The sequence below is a fragment of the Malania oleifera genome, chromosome 8 (genome assembly GCF_029873635.1).
Source record: "Malania oleifera isolate guangnan ecotype guangnan chromosome 8, ASM2987363v1, whole genome shotgun sequence".
Classification (NCBI taxonomy): domain Eukaryota; kingdom Viridiplantae; phylum Streptophyta; class Magnoliopsida; order Santalales; family Ximeniaceae; genus Malania; species Malania oleifera.
In genome coordinates, this window is record NC_080424.1 from 27371194 (window position 1) to 27390391 (window position 19198).

Below are 19198 nucleotides of genomic sequence, written 5' to 3' on the forward strand. Positions count from 1 at the left end.
ACTGGTTTTCAGACTTCCAACTAAAATTGGGGTGATTGCGCCACCCCGGATTATAGGTATCATAGAAAGGTGTAAAAGACTTCTTGTACACACCAAAGACATTACGTTGTTCTTCATACATCTTTCTCATCTCAGCAAATGTGGGACACTCTTGAATGAGGTGATCTACTCTGCCACACACAAAACATGTTCGAAAAAGACTCTGCATGGTTAGCCACATGTGTTGGCTTTAAGTCCTTAGTCTTTAACACCTCTAGCTCCCTAGTGAGCATCTCAACCTTAGCCTTTAGGTTATCCCCTTCCCTAAGATGGTAAATTCCACCACTAGTTGGGCTTCCTGTACTTTGTGACCTATTTGTGCTCTTAATAGCACTAGGTCCTGTCCATGTGTGGGCTTTTTATGCTATTTCATTCAAATATTCAATGGCCTCATTATTGTCCTTTTGCAAAAATTCACCGTTACACATCATCTCAATGAATTGGCGCTCCCTAGGTACAAGTCCTTTATAGAAGTAACTCACAATGCCCCAACTCTCATAACCATGGTGGGGACACAAATTTAACAATTCTTTAAATCTCTCCCAAACTTGGTATAAAGTTTCACTCTCTTTCTGAACAAAGGTTGAGATTTGTCTCTTCAAAGCATTTGTTTTGTGATGTGGAAAATACTTACGAAAAAATGCTTGAGTCATCTCAGCCCATGACCCAATCGAACGCGGTCTCAATGAATATAGCCAACTTTTTGCTCTTTCTTTTAAAGAAAATGGAAAAATTTTAAGTTTGACTATGTCCATCGTACCAAGTTGATTATGAAAAGTTGCAACTACCTCTTCAAATTCCCTAATATGCACATATGGGTTTTCTTTTTCAAATCCATGAAAAGTGGGGAGAAGTGGAATCATCCCCAGTTTAAAATCAAAATGCGGCACATTAGGTGGAAGCATGATACATGAGGGTGTGGTAGTGCATGTAGGATGGAGATACTCTTGAAGAGTTCTAATGGGTTGGTCCTTATGATGACTCATTGTGAATGAAGATTGTGATGCAATGGATGTTATATCTAAATCAAGAGGCGTATTAAATAGATTCGAAAAGAGAATGTCCGTATCATAATCAATGTCGGGTCTCTTTGCGAATCTACCTAATTCGTCCCTATACCTATGCATACACTTAAATAAAAATAAAAGTAAATTACTTTACTAAAAAAAAAAAAACTAAAACTAAAAAAAATAACAGAGAAAGAAATGAGATTACTGCCCTTGATGAATCAATTCAGTAAAATATATTCCTCACAATGCTCCTTGTTGTATCATCTCCTCGGCAATGACACCAAAATTTGATTACGACTAAAGAATAATATGATAGTTGTAACACAACTTTGGGGTATCGATTCCATAGGGAGATGGAAAAAGGAACACAAATAGGCAAATAAAAATAAAATGAATAGTAATGATTTTTAAAGAAAAAGACAGCTAACTTCTTTTTAGAAAGATTTAAAACTAAGATTATTTTTATGGATGAAAAATTAAGTTTGCAAGAACCAAGGCATTTGGAATCCCTCTCACAAATCAGATAATCAATCTATTTTTAGTCCATTGGTTTTCTCAACTGGGGATTTCAAATCCCAAATCCCCAATCACAAGATATAGAATTATAAATTTTTGATAAATTCAAAAGTAAATTTTCTACATATTATTCTTCTCGTCAAAAACTCAAAATCTATTAACTTTGTTAACAAAATCTAATGATAGCAATATATCCGGAGACAATATCGCAGTAGAGGAGTAATGTAACAAAATTAATGGTTCGTCTTGAACATATTTATGGATCCTTACAATTCTATGAAAAAACCATGACTGAATCCATGAAGAGATTCAAATATATGAATATTCAAGCATGAAATAAAACAAATAATAATTGATGAACAATAAATAGAAAATATAAAAACATTAAAGAACAACAATACGGATTAAAAACAAATTGAAATACCTTTATTTGATCAAGTTCATCCCTAGCCAAGATTAAGGAATTAATTCCTCATAATAAGAAAAAAGAAAAATAAACTCTAAAGAGAACCTTCACAAAACCCAGCCACCACCTCAAAATAAGAGTTTTTGTTTATAAAGTTGCCTCCTCAAAATCCTAAAAGGGGAATAATATCAAAAGAAAAACGCTAAAAAAATATCTTCTGATTTTTGGGCTTGGATTGCGGCCCACTTTTGACCTAGTAAAATTCCGGATTAGTGAAATACTATCTCACAATGAATTGAGGCGAATTTTTTTGTAAGCTTTCCAACGCCACTTGAATCACACCAATCCGATATTAGATGAGAGAGTTATGATTAAAATACCGAAATACATCCAGACTATCTCGTAGCGAATTTTGGACTTAGATTACGGCCCACTTTTGACCTAGTAAAATTCTGAGTTAGCAAAAGACTATTTCAGGATAAATTGTAGCCCATTATGTAAGGTTTTTAACCCAACTTGAATCGACTAAAATTGACGTCGGATGAGATAGTTATGATGAAAATACTAAACGGTGCACGGTGACTCTTCCAAAGCGAGATTATATCATATTCAATATTCTTTCCTCAAATTTATGTGGCTGATCTTCTTCATTTATGCTAAGAGTTGACTTCCAAATCTTTTTAACTTTATTCCTATGATAAAAATCATTGAAAATCAATTAGAATATAAAATGAAGATCAATTTAGAAACTTACTACTAACATATTCAAATTGTCCTCATAAATTAACAAATAAACAAGAAAATGTATTGTTTAGAGTGCACTCTTATGCACTCATGAAAATCAGTATACGTAGCACTGCATACACTTTTTTTTTTCTTCTAAAATTCATCATAGGACTTCCCAAAATCCGTTAGAATACGCTCTCTAAATCGATAAATACCATATGCAAATCCCTCTTCTTTTCTTTGGACTTTTTCATTAATCTTCTTAAAAGATATATAGCTTATGTAGTAATTCTCACAGGCATAAAACCAAATTGTTTTTCTGGGACCTTCATTTCTAGTCTTAATGCTTGTTTAACTACTCTTTCTCATAGTTTCATCATATGACTCATAAATTTAATTCCACGATAATTATAACAATTTTGAATACCACCTTTATTTTTTGTATATAGGTACTAAAATACTTTTCCTCCATTCATCTAACATTTTCTTATTTTTTATAATTGTGTTAAGTAAATTAGTTAACCATATAATTCCATTCGTTAACTCTAATCTTGCGAATAAATTTCATATTTTTAGTGTAACGACCTGCTATTTAACTGGTTTTTTTTTATTTTTTTATTTTTTATATACTATAACATTTATAATGCTCTGATACCAAACTGAATTAAACCCAACCATCAACCTAAGCAGCGAGAAGCAGAAATCAAATGAACATAACCATATATAATTATATACAACACCAGAGTGCTAAAATGTTTCCCAAAATATACATATATGACTATTTCCCAAAAATACCCTCAACTGGGCTAGGGCTATGCAAAAATACTCCAAAAAATACTCACTCTATTATTAGAGTAATACTGAGGCCCCTCTATCTGTGAGCCTGGTATGCTCGCCTACTTGGATCACCTAAAAAATGTTAAAGTAATGGGATGAGCCAACGCTTAGTAAGACGAAATATGCTATTACTAGTGTATGACAAATGAGTTATAATATTGTGAAAATCTATTACTATATAATCATGTATCACTGAATCTGTAAATACAATACCAGTAATATAAACCATCACCTTTTCCTTGTTGCTTAACATATTTGTACTTTAGGTTTCTACTCAAAATACTTCTAATATGTGTATATATATATATATATATTTTCTGTCTTTGTAAATCTATATATACATAATAATAATACCTGAAAACTTCCCTATGGATAATAGTGTGTCATGATTTAACCCCTCATGATAGGGTTGTGTGGCTCGTAGGTGGGATCTACCCTGGCTGGCTGACCAGGATAAATCACTATACTGCATAGGTCTGATCAGTCCTCCTCAACCCATATCTGATGGGGAGCTTGTCCACTCGTGGGCTCTATACGATCGACCTTTATACCACGCATTATCTAAATAGGTGGTTACACTCTATATATTGTATGTAGCTACGGTATCGTGCTCTGTAATCTATAATGGTTCAACAGGGCATGATACTATATAATATATCTCTATATACAACTATCTATTTTACCATGATTTTGTAATAACTGTATAAACCATGACACTGTGATAAATTGTATCTGTATAAACTGTATTTATGAAATGAACTGTAAAACTGTATGTCATGGTACTGTAAACTGTATCTGTATCAATTATATAATCATGATATTCTGTAATTACTATAAATATTTCCTCTATCTATATTTTCTATAAAACATAGCTTTGAAACTATTGTAAAGTATGTCTCTATACTATATTTATATTCTCAAGCCACACAGTAATTTAAAACATATTATACATAATGGATAAACTGTAGAACTGTATTAATTCCTGTTGTGAATAATAATCTGGTATAAATATATATACTATACTTAAAATCATACTAAATTTGCCTATCATAACATATTTCTCTTACCTGACTATTAAAAAGTTCTTATCGCATACCGGTCCTACCCTCGCAGGGCTTCCTACACGACACTCTGAAAATAACATTCGTCAGAACAAAATATCAATATTTGTTTGCCTGCATCATTTCCTACAACTATCAGAAGGCCAAAAATGGACTAAAAGGCCTTACCCTGATTCTAGGAAGAAATTCAACTCGATCCCACCGACGATCTGCCCTAATAGACTTAAAAAGAACTCCACCAGGAGCGTTGTGGTGGCCTCAGATCGTCGATCTGGTGACTGACGGGGCCGAAATCAAAGAGAAATGGAGGTGGAGCCGTAGGAGGGAGAGAGAGAAGAGAGTTTTTGCTGAGTTTTCTGCGTAACAACTGAGTTTAAGCACTATTTATACTGCGGGTTTCGTCGACGAGCCACGTCACCTTGTCGACGAGTTCTGTAGAGAGTTTGTCGACGAATCTGCACCCTCGTCGACGAATTTCAGACTTCCAAAAATCCTTTTCGGTATCTTCTCGTCAATGAGACGGGACCTCGTCGACGAGATCCTGAAGAACCCTCGACGACGAAACCTCTGTGTTCGTCGACGAGGCCTGGGGGAATTTCTTAGAATTATCACCTCCAAAATGCAATGTTGCCGTCGACGAAGTCGGCTGCCTCCTTCTGTTATTGTTTCCATTTTCCTCCCTCTTTGTTATTTAAATATCATTATTCTTCGGGTCATTACATTTAGCCTTTTCCTCATTTGTCAATTCTAAGTTTAAACCTTCTATTTATTTTTCATTAAAGTAGCTTGCTAAAGTAACTTTGTCATCTTTCTTTTATCTTTTCTTTCTTAACTAAGATAATATCATCCTCACTTTTTATACATGTTATGTTACCTTAGTACTTACTTTTAAACATTTCCCTTTCCTCATATTTTGTATATAATCTATCGTACAAATTATTCAATGAACAATGTTTAGCTTCACTAACAACCTTTTTTGCATCTTTTCTCATCTCTTTATATTTTTCAAGGTATCCATGTTTCTATATTGTTGCCATGTTTTATACCAAATTCTTTTTGTCTTTATGACTTTTTGAACATTTTGATCCCATTACCAATTTTTTTTTTACTATTTGAGAATCTTCCTTTAGACTGACCTAAAATTTTCTTTTACTATTTTTTTAATAGAGTTAGCTATCCTACTCTAAGGAGTATTTGTGTCTGCACCGTCCTCTATAGTCCAATCATCATTTTGATCATTTTATCTTTAAATTTTATTGTATTTTCTCCCTTTAAGTTCCATCATTTAGTTCTCTTACATTGATTTATTTTATTCATCCATTTTTATTTTTTGATACATATATCTAATATTAAAACTATATATTTTGTGATTATACTTTCACTGGATATAACTTTACAATCTTTACATGATAAACAATCTACCCTCATATTTAAGACAAAAAAAAAAAAAAAAACTATTTGACTTCTATTTTTTCTTTTTTTGAAGGTTATTAAGTGTTCTTCCCTCTTCTTAAAGCAAGTATTCATTGTAATAAAATTGTATGACATAGTTTTCCAGGCTTATTTTTGTTTTTATATCCATATCATTTATGTATCCTTTCATAACCTTTATTATCGCTTCCAATGTGTCCATAAATATTTTCTTAGTCTCTGATATGCCTTATATAAACTATCCATATCTTCCTAAAATTATCTCTTAAAATTTTCTAATACGCCCACTTGAGGAGCATAAGTACTAAAGATATTTATTATCTATTGGCTTGAGATCATTTTGATTTTTATAATTTTATCTCTTACTCTATTTACATCAAATTTTGCATTTGAAAATTTTTTTGAAATCACTTTGACAATGAAAACTTTTTTTTTTTTTTTCGAAAGGAAAAACCATAAAAACCTTTGATAATTGAGTAATTAGACTCAACTAGTCACACTCTAAAGAGTGTTTAGACTCAAAAAGCATGAAATTCCAAAGCAAAATACAGAAAACCCCAAAATATTTAGTTTTGGGATTTGGCGGTTAACTATCTGCAAAGAGAGTCAATCATCTTGGAGCTTAATAGCTACTTTTTTCAAATATAAAAGGGGGCGGTTGATTGCACCTATAGGCTAATCAATCGTCCACATGCAAACTTTGAGAAAATGTGCAATTTTTTTTTAAATTTCAATCAATTTTTTTTTTTCATAAAGTATATTAACACACTCTAACATCCCTGACATGCATGATCTATATAGGAAAATGTAAAAAAACATGTATCAATCAAACCTTAGCACTGCAAACATGCAAACATGCTTCTTATGCAAAAACTCAAATTAGAACTTGAAAACAGATGAGAGAAGGTTAGGATATTGACCTTATGTTGTAAAAAAACTTTGTACACTTTTGATTACACACACCCTAATGAACAAATAAAAAAAAGATGAGAGAAGTATGATCTCTTTTCAAAATTCAAATCAAATCCCCTCTATTTTAACCCAAATAATGTACGAAAAACACTTTTTTTCCCCTCTCCTTACGCCCACTTGGATGTGTCCTCATCTTTTTGCCAAAAGTTCTATTTATAGACCTTTAATAAGATGGAGGGAAATTGTAAAAGAAAAAAAAGGGTTGGTTGATTACCTAAAAATGACTAATCGACCCTTATGTTGCATCCTTTTTCTTTGTATTTTTGGCCTTATTTTTCATATATTTGACTCGGTCTCTTTATTTTATTAGGTAAAAAATGTCTATCAAAAATCCATAAGATCTCTTTTTCAACCATTGCCCCTGCACACCAACACTACCTCTTACGCACCTTATCAGCATTGCTTGCACATGTCATCATAGGTTACCTAGCTCTTTGCTTTCATCTCCTTGATCATATTTGCTATAGCTCCTTCTTTAACTCTATAATCTCATATATGATCCTAGCTCCTTGCTCCCCTCTCCTTGCTCAAATTTGCTCCTAGCTCCTTGCTCACCTCTGTAAGTTTTGATATGCTCCTAAATCCTTGGTCACCTCTCCTAGCTCAGATATGCTCTTAGCTCCTTGTTCACCTCTCCAAGTTTAGATATGCTTCTACCTCTGTGGTCATCTCTCCGAATTCAAATACGCTCCTAACTCCGTGCTCCTCTCTTCAAGCTCAGATTTGCTCCTAGGTTGCCTAACTCTAGGTGCACCTTTCCAAGCTCAAATTTGTACACTACCATGATGAAATATTGTGCTCCACATTGCATTATTGCTCCCTAAGTGCCATATCCTGGTCGTTTTCAACACTTAGTTTCCAATCTCAAGTTGATCTTGATCTTTGCCTACTTGAGTTTGAGGATGGATGTTAGCAAGATGCATGTGTATGCATATCATGTATGAATTAACCTTCTGTATATACCATGCAGGAATTAATTACGTGTACATACCATGTATGAATTAGCCCATGTGAGAACAACAAACAACAACAACAGTAACAACAAGCCTTTAGTCCCACTAGGTGGGACTGACTACATGAATCCTTTTTTGCCAATTCACTTGATTGAGAATATTTTTCTCTATTAGACTAAGGGCTATTAAATATTTTCTCATTACCTTATTCCAAGTTATTTTAGGCATACACCTATCCTTTTTCATGCTAGAAATAATAACTAACTCACTCTTCCTCACATGTGCTCTATTAGGCCTGTGTTTCAAAAGCCCAAATCATTTAAATTGTCCTCCCTTATCTTATCTTTGATCGGTGCTATGCTTAAAATTATTGCATATATGCTCATTTTTTACTTTATCTTTTAATTTTATACCAATCATCCACCTTAACATTCACATTTCATTAATTTTTACTTTTTGTACATGTTGTTTCTTAGTTGCCTAACAGTTTGAGCCATAAAGGCATAGCCAGCCTTATATTCACATATGCTCATTTTTTAATTAGCCTATGTGACACGTATGTAAAATCTACCTTATATGTAATGGCCTATGTGAACCATATATGATCCAACTTGAATAAATAGAGCCCTTTGAGGCCAAAAGGAAACACAACAACCATTCATTCTTTATGATTAGCTAACATCATGGATTCAGGTAAGAGCTTGGAGAGTTCTTTCACATAATCCTAAACGCCCTTTGTGGGTGAGCTATCAAAGCTTGTTAGGAGCTTCATGGTCCACGTTCTCAAGATAAAATTGCTTGTTCTCCTTCTTAAAGTTATCCCTAGTGTTGATGATGCAAGTGTCTTTCTCTATGTCATAATATCTCTACCTCCACCATATTATAGTAGTATCCAAAAGATAAAAATTATGTATCGTGATTTTTAAAAATCTTTCCTTGAACATAGCCTTAAAATATTAATCAAAACTCCATAAAAAAAATTATCAAGTTCTCTAGCATTCCTAAAACCACCATAAGATTTTGGTTGTGGAATATCAATTTTTTAGCTATCACACAAGCAATGAGTACATTGTGCTTTCATTCTCTTACAAAAAGACTAACTCCACCTTAATATTTCTAATTTATTGCTTCTAGGGCACAAAATTGGCTTGGAACATCCCCTTCAAGTCATCAAGTTGGTTCCTCCATAAATCCATCACATAATTGAGATGACTTTGCATCTTACATGAAGCTCATTACCCCATTTTATGCATTAACCAATATTCTCGAACATATCTTATCCATTGGCCATAACAAGCCCCACCTTAGGAAGTCTGATGGGGATTAATCAGCCTTGACTATTTCCTTCGCTAACATGGTGACACATGGATGACCTCAAGATGTCCACTTTATTTCGTAACTCTTTTGTAGGTACACATGAATTATGTAAGGGCTTTCAGTACGAGAAGACCCAAGTTGATATGCTGGAGTTCAAGACCCATGTGCCCTACATGACTTTGTGGGCCCCATATGGATTGGGCCTTCCTTGACATATGTTTTATATTTTGTTTGTAAAGTGCAAGCATGCTTCGTCCCCCCATGATTATGCCTCCCATGCTTTGTCTCCCCATGATTTGTAACCCATGATTATTCCCCCCATGCTTTGTCTCCCCATGATTTGTAACCCATAATTATTCCCCCCATGCTTTGTTTCCCATACTTGCCCCAAGCTAAGTTTGTAAATAGATTTCTTATTGTAAGCATAAAGAGGAAGAAGTTTGAATATATTGAATTTTTCCATTGTTAAGCTTGTGAAGCTTGTTTCTCTCTTTGTGAGTGAGTAGTGTGGGGCTACAACGTTATTTTTGGAGATCAAATGGTGAGAGACCACTAAACTATCCAACGACTCCATCATCACCTCCTCCATCTATACTCTTATGACCTCCATCAACACCACATGGCCACCACCAACATATTCTCACATGATCATTTCCCCAACACTCCATAGCTGTGTTTGTTTTGGCGTTTCAAATCTTGTATAAAGGATCTACGACGTGATCCAAGCTTGTGGTGGATAATATCAAGTCATCCAAAGATTTCCTTTGGTGAGATTTTTATTTTCTTTAGCCCTTATTCGATTTTAAACCCTTGCTTAATATTGTGTAAACCTTTGCTTGAAGCCTAAAATTCCATATTTGAATAGCATGTTTGAACCATTTGATTTCAATATTAATACTTGTTAGCTAAAATCACTTGTATGAATATTAGTGTGTTAACATAGAACTTATATTCTTGAATCTATGAAATAACAACTTTTCCACATGTTACTTGATTCCTTTGTGAAAGAAACAATTGAGACTTATTTTCTAGACAACACATACACCTTTTCGAAATTCCGAACTTGCAAAAGATAGCATGATTTATGATGTTTATGTTGGTTAACCAAATTCTTAAATCAAAGCGTTTTGAATGTATGTGCTTACGTGAGGGCTGAACTGTAGGGTATAGGTCAACCAATCTCGTCCTACATCAAAGTCGCAATGAAAACCATAGTGTCTCTTAAGTGGGACATATCCTTCCCTTCCTTGTCGATATCCTTGTTCCATCCAAGTTGCTTTCATGCATTGGCAACATCGGAGCCAAACATTTTGCCTAGTCATGTCCTTGTAACCTTGCTTCAATATTTAAAGGTTTGGAAAGTCCACTTTGTTAGGGAAGAGGTGGGTTATGGAGGTGATGTCCAAAACACAATGGCCCAAAAATAAACCTTTCCCAAGTCCAATCAACACTAAGTAGAATAATTAATTATCCAAAAATAGAGATACATAACAACTAAACACACAAAATCAGCCACACAATTGTAAAGAGAACACCAAGATTTAAATAGAAAACCCTTAGCCGTGAAGGGAAAAACCACGAGACTGAAGTCCACTTCCAATCTTCCACTATTTCAAATTAGTAAGTTACAAAAGGTCTTCCCTAGTTAAAACTAGATGCATACATAAAAAAAAAATCATCAATAATCACAAATTCTTGGAATAGAAAAATAATATGAGCCATCACCATCAAGGTGGAATCAAACTTGAATGTCAAATGGAGAGGTCTCACCCAAAAAAGGGGCTACTGTCTAAGCCACGAAATCAAAGTTACAAAACTCCAAATGAAAATCAGGCTGACCAAAATGAAGAAGCTTGAGTCATAAACAACCTGTCAAAATTTTAGCTCAATCGGACGAGAAATCATCATTTGAATCATCAAGATCAAGCTGACTACGTACGTACCTTCAATCCTGAATTTTCAGCAAACAATTTTCTTCTCTCCCTCACTTTTTCTTAGTTGTCCCAAGGATGCACAAAACTCTCTTTTTCTACAACAATAGCTTACCAAAAAAGTGTTTATTTACTTTTCAAAAAATGACCCTCCATCTTCCAAAGAAAACTGCACTCAACTAATAAATAACCACTGCATTCCAAGACAACAATTGGGATACCAAAGCACAAAGGCTCTTTACTTCCACTTGGAAATGAATTCTACCTGGGCATTGACCAAGACTTCCTAGAGAATCATTTATACATGTAGGCCATCCTCCACATAGTATGGAAACCCAACAACCCCCCATTCCTGACTATGTGGAGAAGTTCATCATACTAGAAATCATGCAACACATTTTATGTTTTTTCCTTGATAGAGATTTTGTCATCATGTTTGAACCATTGTCATCATTTTGGATTTTTTTTATTTCTAACAAGTCAAAATCTAGTGCATTTGTAATTCAATGATATTTCACGTCAATATGCTTGGATCGAGAATGAAAACTGTGATTCTTACAAAGATGAATCACACTCTGATTATCACAATACAACACATACCTCTTTTTATTGAACCCAAGATCCTACAAGAATCTTTTCATCCACAACACTTCCTTGCAAGCTTCAATGGCTGCAATAAACTCAGCTTCAGCAGTAGAAAGAGCAACACATTTCTGTAACTTTGATTGTCAAGCCACAACTCCCCCTATGAAAGTAATCAAGTATCTCGATGTAGAATTTCTATCATCAATATCTCCAGTAATGTCTGCGTCTGTATAACCAAATAATAAAGGTTTTCTACTCTCAAAGCAAATACATAAGGAGGAAGTACCTCAGAGATACCTGAGAATCCATTTCACAACATTCTAATGCTCTTTACAAGGATTGGCGAAAAATCTACTAACAACACCAACTGAATAAGCTATGTCTGGCCTCGTACAAACCATTGCATACATCAAACTTCCAACTGCTGAAGCATATATGACTCTTCTCATCTCTTCCTTCTCTTTCTCAGTGAAAAGACACTACTTGGAACTCAACTTGATGTGATTAGCAAGAGGAGAGCTAACTGCCTTAGCCCTCTTTATGTTAAATCTTTCAAGCACTTTATCGATGTACTTTTGCTATGATAACTACAACTTCTTGGCTTTCCTATCATGAGCGATTTCCATGCCAAATATTTTCTTTATTGGCAGTAAATTTTTCATGGCAAAAGACTTACTCAAATCTTTTTTTCAACTTGTTAATCTTATGCATATCATGGCCAATAATTACCATATCATCAACATAGAGCAATAGAATAAGAAAATCACTATTAGAAAATCTTTTAATAGAAGCACAATGATCAGAAGTAGTTTTTCCTTAACCATGCTGCTCAATAACTGATTCGAACTTCCTATACCATTGCCTCGGTGCTTGCTTCAACTTATACAAGCTCTTCTTTAACTTGCAAAATAGATTTTATTTTTCTTTCACCTGAAAATCCTTTGGTTGCTCTATGTAAATCTCTTCTTTCTAGTCACCATGGAGAAAAACAGTATTTACATCCATATGCTTTATTCCAAATCCATACTAGCTGCTAAACTGAGCACCACTATGATAGATGACATCTTCACAATGAGAGAAAAAAATATCATCAAAATCAATTCCATGTTCTTGGCTGAAGACTTTCAAAACCAACCTTGCCTTTTACTTGTGAAGTGAACTATTTTCTTTAATCTTCAATTTGTATACCCATTTATTCTTCAAACCTCTCGTACCGTTTTGTAACTTTACTAGCTCAAATATATCATTTTCGTGTAGGGATTTCAACTCTTCTTGCATAGCCTTTAACCATTCTTCTTTGTGCTCATGTTCTACAGCCTCTCGATAGCACTTTGGTTCTCCCCTGTATGTGAGCAATATATATTCATGTGTGGAATGCCTACTTGAGGGTTGATGGTCCTTTGATGATCTCCTCAATGGTATATTAGATGAAATTGGTGGCACTTTGTCTTTGACAATCGATTGCTCATTTGAATCAATTACCTCATAACTAACTATAGGTAGATCTACATAAACCGAATCACTCCGATCATCATGTGCATCATCACCAACTTGACTTTAAATCATAGAAGAAGGAATTGGATCCAAATAAACCAAGTCATCGCTATTTTTCTTTTACTTTTCAACAAATTTTTCAATGCCCTTAATAGTCTGGTATTTAACAAATACAACATCCCTACTTCTAATCAATTTATTTTCAAATGGACCCTACAATCTGTAGCCAAAATTGTCATGTCCATGTCCCAGAAAGATACATGACTTTGTTTTTGCATCAAGTTTTTATCTCTCATCCTTAGGAATATGTACAAAAGCTTTACAACCAAAAAATTTTAAGTGATACTAGGAAATATCTTTCTCGTCCCAAAATTTTTCTGGCATGTCACATTGCAAGGGAATACATGGAGAGAGATTTGTCAAATGGACTACTGTACTCATTGCCTTACTCCAAAAGGATCTTGGAAACTTAGCATGTGATAACATGCATCTCACTCTCTCTATCAGAGTCTCGTTCATCCTTTCTACCAAATCATTCAACTAAGGAGTTTTTGGAGGAGTTTTTTTATGTCGAATGCCCTGAACTTTACAATACTCATCAAATGGCCTTAAATATTTACCACCATTATCTAATCTAATGCACTTCAATTCTCTCCTTGTTTCTCTTTCAGCACTAGGCTGTAATTGTTTAAATACATCTAACACTTGATCTTTGGTCTTCAAGGTGTACACCCACACTTTCTTGGAATGATCATTAATAAAAGTAACAATGTACAATGCACCATCAAGTTTTCTAGTTTTCATGGGACCACACACATATGAATGTACCAAATCTAAAACATTAAATTTTCTAGATGGAGGAGCACCTTTAAAGGATACTCTGTGTTTCTTTCTAGCCAAACAATGTTCGCAAGGCTTCAAATATATACCTTTAATTTCTAGAAGAAGCTTTTTCCTAACTAGAAATTGAATTCCTTTCTGGCTCATATGCCCAAGCCTTTTGTGCCATAACTCTAAACTTGAATCATTTTCCACCATATTGACCGTACCCTTGGAGAGCTTTTCCTACTTCAAGTAAAGTGTAGAATACTTCTTTCCTCCAGAAATAAACATAGAACCTTTAGTGAGCTTCCATTTCCCATCACTAAAAGTGTTACAATATCCCTTATCATCAAATTTCCTTACAGAGACTAAATTCAATATGATATCTAGAATATGCCTTACATTTCTGAGAATTAACCTGCTGCCATTGTTAGTTTGCAAGTATACATCTCCAATGCCAATTGTCGCGAAGCACCTGCGGAGCAAGGGTGCCCCAGGGGTGGGCAAATAAAAAATGGTAAGTTTGATTTTTGGGAAAACATGAAGTGATGAAGTCGCCACTAACCTGTTGGAGTGCGATTAGAACATGTGATTGCTACCCAATTAAGGGTAGAATCGGTCTGCGTTACCAAAGTAGGAATTAGGAGTTTGGTTACATGAGGGGAAGGTATTAGCATCCCCTACACGCCCGTTTTATGAACGGTACCTAATGAATTATAAAATTATACCCAAATTAAATTTAATAGTCTTTCATCCTACTCCATTAGAAAAATCACATAACACTAATATAATGTAGATACCATAAAGTATTCCCTTAGAACTAGTGCATATGGAACTTAGAAAGCTCATGCCCTTTGTTTGAAATCATAGGGCAAGAAAATCAAAAAAATATGCTACAAAAATATACTCCCAAAATTTTTGAATTTTGTAGGATTTTCCTAAGTGTGAAATAATATTTTTTCTTTAAATTTTCCCATGGGGTTTTTGGAATGATTCAGGATGAAAAATGCACAAAAACAAATTTCTGGCCTCAAAATATTTTTTCTGATTTTTCTTTGATTTTTTTTTTGAATTTTTGGGGTGAATTTTCTATATTTTTCCTGAATTTTAAAAAAAATTAAATAATATGATGCAAAAAAGTAAACAAAATAATAACAACCGGTTCAGTACCAGTTCAGTGAGTTAGATCTGTTCATAGAGGATCTGGTCAAAGGGGAGGGTCAAATAGTCAAGGGGTCAACCAGTTTGAGGTCAAGGCCATGCGTCAATCACCGAATGGACTTGCTCCGGTGACCTGGATTGTTGACGTGGCAACATCTTGTCCATTGTGTGGATGCCTCGATTGGGTGGTCATGAGGGAGTCGCGTAGTTCTTGGTGCTGGTGGAGGGGGGACACACCATGCGTCGATGATTGAATGGAGGAGCACATGCTGGTGTGGATTGGTGAAGTGTCGTCATCCCGTTTGTTGTGAGGAGGTGAAGATCGAACGGTGGATAGCGGGGCGTGCACGGATCCCTGATGTGGCTAAATCCAGAGCGTTGATAGAAAACACAAAACAAATGATGATCAAAGGGGTATGTATGCCTCAACATACGCAGACGTGGTGGAACCACGTGTCCTATACTGGAGATGGATGGGACACCACGTGTCATGATCCTACAGCTCTGAGCCAAAACATACTTAAGCCAAATTTTTTCATTTTTTCTCATTTTTCATTTCTTCCCTCTCTCGCTGAAACTCTCTTTTCTCTCTTCCCTCATCCCTCTCTTCTCTGCAATCCTGCAAAACCCTAGCCTTACCTGCAAATTCCCCTCATTCATCTTTTCTCTCTCTCTCTCTCTCTCTTTCTCTCTCTCTCTCTCTCTCTCTCTCTCTCTCTCTCTCTCTCTCTCTCTTTTTTGAAACACTCTCTCTTCCTTCTCTCTTCTCCTCTGCAACTCCCTAATCCCCTCTAAAACTCCCGAAAACCTTAGTTTAGGTTTTCACCTTTCCACTCACCTCTCAGAGACCCTCTCTTGAATGCCTTCTTCTCTCCAAAACTCACTCTCTAACCTGCAGCTCTCTCAATCTCTCTTCTTTCTTCTCTCTTCGCAAGCTCTCTCCTCTCAAGTCCTTTTGTGATCTCAAAAACCCTGGCCTCTCTCCTTGTGAAGACGCCTAAAACCCTTCTTGCTTTTTGTTTCCTAACCAAACGAACTGAAACCCCCAACCCTCTTTTCCTCTCGAAAACCCTAAATCTCTTAGATGATCTTCCCTCTCTCTTCAAACAAACCGAAGCTCCATGGTTCAAGTCTCACATCCCAGTTCTGTGTCTAGTCCTTACGAGGGATCAAAAACCCTAAACCAAAGGCTCTGCATTCGGTTTAATGCTCCATGAGAACATGAAAACCACAACAGGGGGGAATCTTGTGCTTCACTGGTCGTGGGTGTTCATCCAGTACTCGAAGGGTTCCCAAACCCTTAACAGATGAGTTTTTCTCTTGTTTTTTTTTTGTATTTATCGCTTTTTATGCATGGATGATTGCTAGATCTGCATTGGTGTATGGTTCTAATTCATATATTTTTATGTGTGCATTCTGGTTGCAATGAATGCTGGTTTATGTGTTCATGATCTGAGAGGGTTGCGTTTGGATCACAAGGTGTGTTTAGTGTGTGTTCGTGTCTATGGTGTCTGTGTGCTTGGTGTCATGAGTTGGGTGAGTTGACTAGGTTTTAAGGCGAGCTGACTCGCCTGAAAACTCAGTGGTTTTGGTTCAGGTTGACTAGCCCAACTCGTTAGGCTAGTCTGGTATGTGGGCTTTAGTTTTAAGAAAAATGTTCGGGCTTGGCTTTAGAAAATGAATTTTGGGCTTAGTTTTTAAAAGAAAAAAAGGTGTTGAGTTTGGTTTTTTTTTAAAAAGATTTGGTGGGCCTGGATTTTAAACAGACAATAGGCCTGGTCTGAGAAGGGAGTAGGCTTGGTTATTTTAAAAAAATTGGGTTTGGGCTTGGTTATTTTGAAACGGGTTTGGGATTTGGGGTTTTTTTAATGGGAACGGGCTTGGATATTTTAAAATGGGTTTGGGCTTTGTGAGTTTTTAAAACGGATTTGGGCTTGGTTATTTTAAAATGGGCTTTGGCTGGATTCTAAAAATGGGCTTGGACTTTGATTTTAAAATGGGTTTGGGTTAAAAATATTTTGGGCTCAGGTAAAAAACTTTGGGTTTGGGTTTTGTTTTTCAAAATGGATGGGGCCTCAGGTTGCTTTCAAGGTGAGTTGGGCCTTGGGTTATTTTCCAAAGTGAGTCGAGGGGTGTCTGAATCTGAGGTCAGGTTTAGGTTTTAGACCGGGTCAGAGTGGGGAGATTGGTTTGGGTCTGAGCTAGGTTTGGTTTAGGCTCAAGTTTAGGTTCGAGTTCGAACTTGAGGGTTGGGTGTCTGTACCTGCATTCACACTCGCATCTTGTAATTCAACGTTACATGCTTAGAGTAAGGGAAAACAAAAATGAACATTACCCTCAAATCTCTTATCTCCTCTGGCCTTCTTTTCCTCCTTTTGAGTCTGTCCTGTGTTAGTCTGGGTCTCCTCGGGGGGCTTCTGAATTTTGAATCCGAGGGGGGTACTATGGAGTATCTCTCGATTTCTATATGCCTGAAACTTCTCCCTCTTCTCTTCTCTAGCTCTTAGTTTTGCAAAGCTTTCTCTACTGCTCTTAATTTTGTAAAGCTTCTTCTACTGTTCTCTATATTGCAAAGCGTTCTCCTCACCAATTCCCCTATCTTTTTTCCTTTCTATTTTTACAGAGCTTCTCTAATGTTCTTCTCCTTTCTCCCCTTTTCTCTCTATTGATCTAATTCTCTCTCTCTCTCTCTCTCTCTCTCTCTCTCTCTCTCTCTCTCTCTCTCTCTCTTCTCTCTATCTCTCTCTCTCTCTCTCTCTCTCTCTCCCCCCCCCCAAATTTCTCTCTGTAGCTCTGTGTGTTTGAACTGTGCGAGACTCTCTATTAATATGGAGTCTGGGTAGCCCATTTGGCGCCAAAATGGTTCCCTCCAGCAGAATTCCCTTTTAACAAAACGTCTGACAGGGAATATTTTTTTAACAAACTTCATTCTCCATTATTGCGCACATGTGGATTTTATTTTTGAATTCTGGTTAACAAAGTAGCTTGGGGAATGCTTCCAGCTATTCCAGCTGGCAAGCTGGGATTGGATTTCCTTTGATTCCTTGTGTATTTAATATGTATTTTTTAATGACTCAAAGAATAATGGTATTTAAATATTAAAGAAGGAGGGAATTGGAAACAGAAACAGAAGGAGGCAGCAGGTTTCGTCGACGAATGCCTAGCGTTCTTCGACGACATTGCACTTTGAATATAATAACTCAGAAGATTTTTATATAGGTCCTCGTCAATGAACACAAGGAGTTCGTTGACGAGCATATAAGTAGGCCTCGTCGACGAGAAAATACCGAGAGAGGTTGGGGCAGTATGAAATTCGTCAACGAGGGAGGAAGTTCGTCAATGAAATTACTTAAAGACTCATCGATGAGATGACGTGTCTCGTCGACTAATCTGGCTCTATAAATTGCTAAAACTTGGATTTTTGACAGAATTTCAGCGCAAATCTTTCCTTTCTTTCTCTAAAATGCACCCTTCTCCTTCTCTCTTCGATCCCGACCCCGTTTCACGTCAGATCAACGATCTGAAGCAACCACAATGCTCCTAGAAAAGTTCTCTTCAAGTCTGCTAGAGCAGATTGTCGGTGGAAGAGGTTTGAAATTCGTCCCAAATCCACGGTAAGATATTTTATTCAAAATATGTCTTCCTTATAACTATAAGAAATATTGTAGGTAAGAAAATAATGATGTTTTGTTCTGGTGGATGTTGTTTTCAGGGTGTTAAGTGGAGAACCCTCCGGGTGTAAGGCTAGAGTTTAGTGAGAGGTTTTTCAGATTTAAGGTAAAGGAAATATGCTATGCTAGGAAATTTGAATATGATAATAGAAATTTTACCGACATGTATGTATACCAGTTATTATGTAATTTTTCAGAATATATGTTCTTAAAGTATGTGTGACTTGAGTAGATAATATTTGATGTAGAACTTTATATAGTTTTTC

The 19198-nt window shown here is 35.7% G+C and overlaps 1 non-coding gene across 1 annotated transcript; it reads left to right on the forward strand.

The window, feature by feature from the left end:
- Positions 1 to 538: 538 nt before the first annotated feature.
- Positions 539 to 646, forward strand: LOC131163196 (small nucleolar RNA R71). The gene has a single exon (XR_009138973.1). It is a non-coding gene; the product is annotated as a small nucleolar RNA R71 (small nucleolar RNA).
- Positions 647 to 19198: the final 18552 nt, after the last annotated feature.